The 8,158-nt window shown below is 36.2% G+C and overlaps 1 pseudogene; it reads left to right on the plus strand.

Annotated features, from left to right (window-relative positions):
- The first annotated feature begins 3,276 nt into the window (after positions 1–3,276).
- LOC107748921 (E3 ubiquitin-protein ligase TRIM63 pseudogene) lies at positions 3,277–4,827 on the plus strand (annotated as a pseudogene).
- Positions 4,828–8,158: the final 3,331 nt, after the last annotated feature.

Raw genomic sequence — 8,158 nt, forward strand, 5'->3', positions numbered from 1 at the left:
TTTTCACAGACATAAGAACTGTTTTGTATGCATTATGATACCGACTTTTAGCCTGCCCTATTAAAATAGACAGAACACAGAGGAGGATAGTACAAAATTCATAGATAGACATTAATTTTTGGACTCTCACATCCTAAACCCATTCAGACTATAATAGCATTGCTGTTGAATGAGCCAATAACTAAAAAATACTATTAATTGCAGCAAAACTAAAGAGGGAGCTTGAGACAATTTGTAAATGAGGTGTTGAAAAAAATTGGTATATTTTGCCACCTAGTGGACACTTTTTGGTTATACAGCGCACTTATGGCCCTGTGAACACACTTGACACATTAATTAAATTTTCACTAGTTTTTTCAGCTTTCAATATTTTTTTTTCAAATGGATATTAATTTAAATTAAATTAAAATATAATTCAAAACAATTATTATTCTTCTGAAAGTTATGAACAGTTCCACTACACTGCTACTCTTACCACATCTGAATATTTGTTTAATGGAAATGAAAACACTGGAAATGACATTACATTTTAACATGGGTCGCGGGGATGCTAGATTTGAATCATATGATATTTTTAATCATGTCATAATTTAATTTTACAATATTATATACAATTATTATTATTATTTTTATTTTATTTTTTTGGAGAATTTGACAATTACAGCTTGAGTTGCAAAGATACATAAATGTTTTAATGTGATCTTCATATGATCAAAAGAAGAGTTAAAATCTGTATAGTTTTAATAAAAAATAAACACTTGGGACATAAAAGTGCTTTAAGTAGAACTAACACTCATATATTTTCTATTTATATAGTCAGACTGCTTTCAATATAACAGACATTAAACTGAGAGAGCATTCATAACTTTTTGATTAATTATAGCTTCTGGATATGTTATCACAGTTAGCACACTGTGCTAATTGAATGGATTAAAACAGGTGCCACTTTGAAGATTTCTTTGAATTACCCGTGACAAGAAAATGAATATTGATTTGATCTAGTCTCTAAAGTTGAAACCATCTCACACTGAACCAAGACATTGCATTCCAGGAACATGCCTCACTGCCAAAACACACATATCAAAAACAACCCACAGTTAAATCTTGTAAGCCACTTGAACACTAGCAGTATAAGGACATCTTGCAAAACCCACTTTTATGAGTTGCATAAGCATCCCTGCAGGTGTCCGTTTGCAGCTGGCTCACACACTTGTTTATATTTACATCATGGTTGATGTACATGGTGGCAGGGCCAACAAACTGTCCTCGGTGACTTTTCATAAAGGTTACATGGAGTTCTAGATCAGGGGAGTCAAACTTCGACAGAGGTTAACTCCAAAAATAATGAAACAGACATGAACCAGCTAAGCAAGACATCCATAATTACTTGAAGAATAATTCTGGCAAGTAGCAGGTGAAAGGCAGGTGTGTTGGAGCAGAGTCATATCTAAAATTCTCCAGGACTGTGGTCCTCCAGGAACGTTGACACACTCTAGATTGAATTTAAAAATCATAAGATTGTGTTAGAGATCTGAATGTTCAGGCTTCTACTGCATTTATATATAGCCTATACATAATAGCTGGGTCAAGAGTGTGGAATATTGTTTTGAATTTTTACAAGTTTCAAGAAAAGTTTCAGTTTTAATTTCTCTAAAAATGTCATGTGTATCATGTATCACCATATCACGATTCATTATATGAAATATCAATTATGTTATATTTTAAGATTTTATCTGACCTTGACACAGTCATGAGGGTCTGCAGGGGTCCTGTTCTTTCTTTCTTTCTTTCTTTCTTTCTTTCTTTCTTTATGATTATTTATATAGTATTATAATATTTATTATTATTTAGAATTATTTAGATATAGAATTTATTTTATTTTTTATTTTTATATTTTTGGATTTTAGATAAATTATACATTTTAGTTTAAGTTTCAGTATATTTTATGTGCTTTTGTCAGTTTTATTAGCTTTTGTTATTTAATACTTCTTGTTCGCTTTTTAGCTACTTTTATTTCAGGTTTTAGTAGTACTTCAACTCTCTTTATTTCAGTTAGTTGCCAAAGTTTAAAATTTTCATCTAATATTTCTTTCAACTTTTTTCAATTAATGAAAACTATTTTTAACAATGTTAGTTTTAGTTAATAACAACACTATTTTTTTTCTTTCTGATGTTGGTTGTACAACATCATACAACACGGCATTTATTTGATGGACAACGGTTTTTCAAATACAAACAAGCAGCATATAATATACATGAATATAAGGTTGAACATATGCATTGACCAATTATAATATTAACCACTTACATTTACTGTACATATTTTTTTGACACTTTTAATCAAAAGCTTTGTCAAAAACAGCTTTGTGTGTAAACAAAGAAATAAATGCACTACAGCTGCTTGAAAACATCTCTCAGGTATTTTTCATTGATGATGAAATTTGCTTCAACCTTCGATGGGCACATACCGGTTCTGAACATGTTGTTTCAGCTCTCATGTGAGTGAGATGAAGATGCAACAGACATGACCTACATAAATATGTTCTACTATATTCTACAGTGACCATCTGCTATTTTGAAGCATGAGAGGACAATAACTCTTTCAGTGGGATATTGCTTAATTTGCTTTAGAGGTGTGGCATGGCTGTTGACCTTATGACTGTTTGTTTACAAATTCACTGTGCTAAAATTGTGAAACATCCAGTCATGGGAAGATGAGGGGCTTCCAGGAGGCAGAAAGTCTGACATCTCTCTTTCACTGCCCAACCATTTGACCTCTCTTCCAGAACCATACAGACGGATGTTGATGGCAATCGGCCATCAGGACAAACAAGTGAGGGACAATGGAAGCTAAAACAGATTATGTGTTGCACAACTCACCCCTTGCTCAATTGTCCTAAAACTCCTTCTCAATTTCTCACATACCATACAACAACTGATTCAAATGCTCTTCGGAAACAATAAAAGTCTGGTGTAAAATCAGGGAAGTTCTGGATGTTTACATGCCACCAGCTATCACATGGGTGTTGTTTGACTGTGTGACTATGTGAATTGCCTACACATTTCTCCCACAGATGGAGAGCTTGGAAAGGGAGGGGGTCGGTGTTGCTAAGTTTGGCATGTGACTTGTTCTTTAGTGGGTTGTGTTGGAGGGCTGCATGTTTCTCCGAATCAAGCCGCACAAACAAGTGGTGGGTGCAATCCTGTCCCAGCCGCCTCACAGATCAAGTGTCACAGACAGCCGGCCGCTATATAAACCCTGAGTGCCTCCTTCCCCAACAGATCAAATTAACCTCAGTAAAGGCAGAAGCAACCAGAAAAGCTCAAGCTCAACCAAAAGGCAAAGCCGTGAAGGTTATAAGGACTCTACCTCAAACGACAGCAATGGACATCCAAAGGGGTCAAATAGTCCGGGCTCCGAGTCCCATGGAGAGCCTGGAGAAGCAGCTGAGCTGCCCCATCTGCCTGGACATGTTCACAAAGCCAGTTGTCATTCTACCATGCCAGCACAATCTGTGTCGCGGCTGCGCCAGTGACCTCTACGACTCCAAAAACCCATATCACTTCTCTGGAGGAATCTTCCGATGCCCTACCTGCCGATTTGAGGTGGTGCTGGACCGCCATGGTGTCTACGGTCTGCAGAGGAATCTTCTGGTGGAGAACATAATCGACATCTACAAGCAACAGTTGGAGAAAGGAGGTAATGCCCTTGAACCCCCTTTGAAATCCAAAGAAACAAAAGAGTCTGTGTGCGAGGTACACGAAGATGAAAAAATTAACATCTACTGCATAACCTGCCAGACACCAACTTGCTCCATGTGCAAAGTATTCGGGCAGCACAAGGACTGTGAAGTTTCCACTCTAAAAGGTGTTTATGAAGCCAAGAAGTCTGAACTTAAAAATTCAATCGACCTGCTAGGCGCAAGCAACAGCTGCTTGCAGGCAATGTTAACGCAAATGGAGGAAACCTGCAAAATGGTTGAAGAAAACAGCCAAGCGCAGAAGCAGAAGTTGGGGGAGAAGTTAGATCTACTCTATGCCATCCTAGAAGACCGCAAGACCCAACTTCTAGATCAGATCACTCAAGAACAGGATGAGAAGGTGGCTCTGGTGCGATCGCTAATCCAGCAGTACAATGAACAGTTGCAGACCAGCATCAAGCTGATGGACACAGCCTCCCAGACCATGGACAACAGCAATACGGCTGAGTTCCTCATCGCTGCCAAGAAGCTGATCACAGAAGCCAAAGATGCATCCAAAAACTCCCATCTACAGAGGCCAGAGCCCGGCTTTGAGAGTATGGACCATTTCACGCTCTTCACAGAAGACGTAGAGGTCATGCTTGCAAAAATGGACTTTGGAGTCCGTGGAGATGATGATGAGGATGAAGAAGAGGAGGAAGAAGAAGAAGAAGAAGAAGAGGAAGAGGAAGAGGAAGAGGAAGAATAAGCAATGATAGACTCTAGTAAAAGGACTTGGTAGGGAAAAAGAGACAACAGTAGATAAAAAAAACCTTCATGGTTCATGATAAGGACAATATTCTAGCTGCTTTTGATAACTGTGAGACAAGGGAAGTGCAATCTTAAAGCAGTTTTAGTACAAATTGTACAAATTGCACCATTTGTAATGTCTTTTCCACTTGACTTTTGTACTTTTTTATTAATATGGATGTTTTTTTATATTTTAGTAGAACATAGAAGTTTATGTTTTGTTTGCTAAATTAAAGCTAGATTTATAAGCTGTAGAATACACCTCTGCTAACTTACTTTAGAATGTCATGTGAGATACAAATGTTTGAATACTTGAAATATTAAATAATGCACTTGACTGATGAACTGTAATGTAATGTTCATTTTCATTGGATAATTCAGTGAAAATAAAGGACTTACAAAAAAAGTGTCACTTATTTAAATTACACTATTCATTTGTTGAGGTGCACACACCTTCAGATGACCTTAAAGTTTTTGGCATTTTATCCCTTTCAACTGGGTTGCTGTATCTGCATTCTCTCCAACCTATATCCATGTGAGGTATTGCACTACACAGTTGAAGTGGGTGGCTATTTTAGCATGGTGAGAACGAGAGAAGCCACAGAACTCCAGGAATAGACTCACAGTGAGCTGCAGGCCTCATGTTTCCAACCCTGACAATTACAGCTGCTTACAGGCATGTTTGACGAAGTTATGGGACAGAGGTTAACACTGAATCTGCTATTAGCTATAGACACAGTTGCTATGGCCCTAAAACAAACCCTAACGCTTGTTGCTGGATTTAAATAACAATCATGTACATGTCAAGTAACCAAGTAATGTCATTGTACGTCTATAGATATAAAAAATAATGTAAATAGTTTGAGCATAGAGACTGAAGAATAATTTCTTATTTTTAAAAACTGTAATGATTTTATACCATTAACGCTGGTCCTTGAAAGTATGCATACTATACATTCTATTTATTTTAATAAAACCACTGACACTGAGACCAAGGCTGGACAGATAAAGGCTAATATTTTATGTTTACTGTAATGGCACCTCTAGCCGTGCCAAACCCTGTCAGCACATCTACCAAGCATTTAGATGTTCAACTTTCAATGGACTACAAAGCAAATGATATATACTGCTGTGTGTTTTCACTGCTCTCCTTTCCACTTCATAACTTGTGTTTTTATATTCTTTTACTCTAAAAGTTGTTTTATTCTGAATTTAATTCAGAATATTTATTAAAAAATATTTGTAATAAATGTTTTAAATAATTGTTTTGCATAACCAGTCAAAATAATGTGTATAAACCCTTTTTTGGCTTTTAGTTTACTAGTCAGTTTTCTTCCCATACCTGCCTATGAACCCAGTGCCCTGTGGGCAAGATCCAACATGCAATATGAAGACTGGGCATCCCCATTGACTTACTCAGCATCAGTGGTGTAATGTAACTTAGTAATAATACTTCGTTACAGTAAGTTTTAATATTTCTGTCAACTTTCACTTTTACCTCACTATATGTCCTTAATAAAATGTATACTTTTACTCCGATACATTTCCCCGAAGCATTTTCGTTACTTACAAAATAAAATCGGAAGAAAACAGACCGCAAGGTTTGTACTTGCAAACTAAAGCAGGTTTGAGAATTAGCGTTCTGGCGCTTGCAAGTTGACTCCTAAAAAAAACCTTTGCGCATGTGCAAACAAGTTTCATTTTAGTCAAAGCTGTGATATATCGTCTGCGCTAATATCATAAGTGCTGTTTTAAAGATGTGTGATCTGACATTATGAGTAAACAAACAAACAAAACAAAAAAACACCCAGAGATTTAGTCTATTAAAAAGCATTCTGAATGCCCATTCAAGATAAGAGGCAAAATTACTCTGTATGTCTTTTATATTTATATCATTTAATATAGTTACTCTATAAGAGTGTCATTTTCTCCAGATATCAGCATGATAACAAATGTAATATTGATTTGATACAAGTTTAACAAAGTTAGTATTAAGTTTTTGCTGTATTTCCTCAATGAAAATAGTTCCAAAGAGCGCTGTTTTGCGCCGCTGAGCAACACAGAACGGTGTTTCCTTATTGAATGAATCAGTTTTTTTCAACGAATGATTCAGTGACTCGCTCATTAAAACAGTCAAATGTTTAATTCCTGAATGAATCAACCTTTTGAATGAATCGATTTAAAGTCACCATGAAATCAAAATTGAAAATTCTTATTTTTTAATGGAATACTGTAGTGTTTATTATAAATAATTTATCCGTGCACTTCATTATTTTTTTTTAATTCATGTGCCCTCATAATCTTTAATCAAAAACGTTAACCTCCCCTCCCCCTCAAAACGACTCATCTTCTCTTCCAGTCACAAGCTACGGCATGTGAGGGGTAAACGCTGGGATAAACGACAGGGGGAAAAGCTGAAGCTGATGCTTCACTTTATAGCACTGACACCAGTCATGAGGGAGTACGTTACCCCTAAACATTGAAAAGATATTAGGATATTACGATAACATTACTCTTAGGACAGCGCAAACTAATTTTTTTCATGAATATGACTTAACCTGATGGAGGACGCACTCAGTCATTCAGGCAGTCTCTCTCTCTCTCTCTCTCTCTCTCTCTCTCCCTCGCGTGCGCTGTTTAGGCATGTTTTGTGCTGTTGATCGTCGTCATCCTTAATAAATAAAACATTTATTCATGCTTGGGTGTCGGCTGTGAATCCAGTGGAGAGAAATCCCCCACCACTAACTGCAAACTGGCATTCAGATCTGCCTCCATTTTGTTAGCAACGCCCCAGCTTCCAATGATCCAATCAATTCCCAAAGGACAAAATCAAGTCCCGCCCTCTCATTTCAGATGCCGTTTCACTCGGATATACGTCACAGTAGAGAAGAAAAGACAATTGCAACTTCCGTTTCATGCCGACTTTAATCTCAATGACTCGCTCATTAACAGTGACTTGCTGCCACCTACTGGCGGCTTTAATTTCACATTTCAAGTATCTTTTCAAATACCAACATTCAACGTTTTATGTTTAAAACAAATCATTATTTATGCATTTGTAACTGCTGGTTAAATGCATCCATGTCCCCTATGAGCTGCATTAAACCGTATGTGTAAATTAATCTAAATGCCACTTCAGGTTGTCAGATGCAGATTCCAAGTGGCTCTTGCTAACCCAAAGATACAAAATGGAAGAAAGAGTTAAAACTGAACACAATCTTGCAGCTCAAACTGTGTATAGACAATTTTTTTTATATTTATTTGCTCCTTTTCTATTTTGAATTTACTTGTACTTTTACTTTCAACAGGCTACTTATATATATATATATAAATCACTTTTCATACTTAAGTACAATAATTATCAAATACTTTAGAACTTTTACTCAAGTAATATTCTAAACGGTGACTTTAAATTCTACCAAAGTCATTTTCTGGTAAGATATTTATACTTTTACTTAAGTGTGGCTTTCAAGCACTTTATCCACCACTGCTCAGCGTGGACTAGGCTATAACACATTCAATAACAAATTTAGACACAAATCTTTACATTTAACTGCTGCAGTGTACTTTTTTTGTAGAGACATTTAGAAACAACAAACTTAAAGGACAATAACAATTCTGTGTCTGTTTAAGAGAGAAAAAAAGGTGGTTTTAAACAATACAAAATA

The sequence above is a fragment of the Sinocyclocheilus rhinocerous genome, unplaced genomic scaffold (assembly GCF_001515625.1).
Source record: "Sinocyclocheilus rhinocerous isolate Xijiao unplaced genomic scaffold, SAMN03320098_v1.1 scaffold1371, whole genome shotgun sequence".
NCBI classification, from domain to species: Eukaryota; Metazoa; Chordata; class Actinopteri; order Cypriniformes; family Cyprinidae; genus Sinocyclocheilus; species Sinocyclocheilus rhinocerous.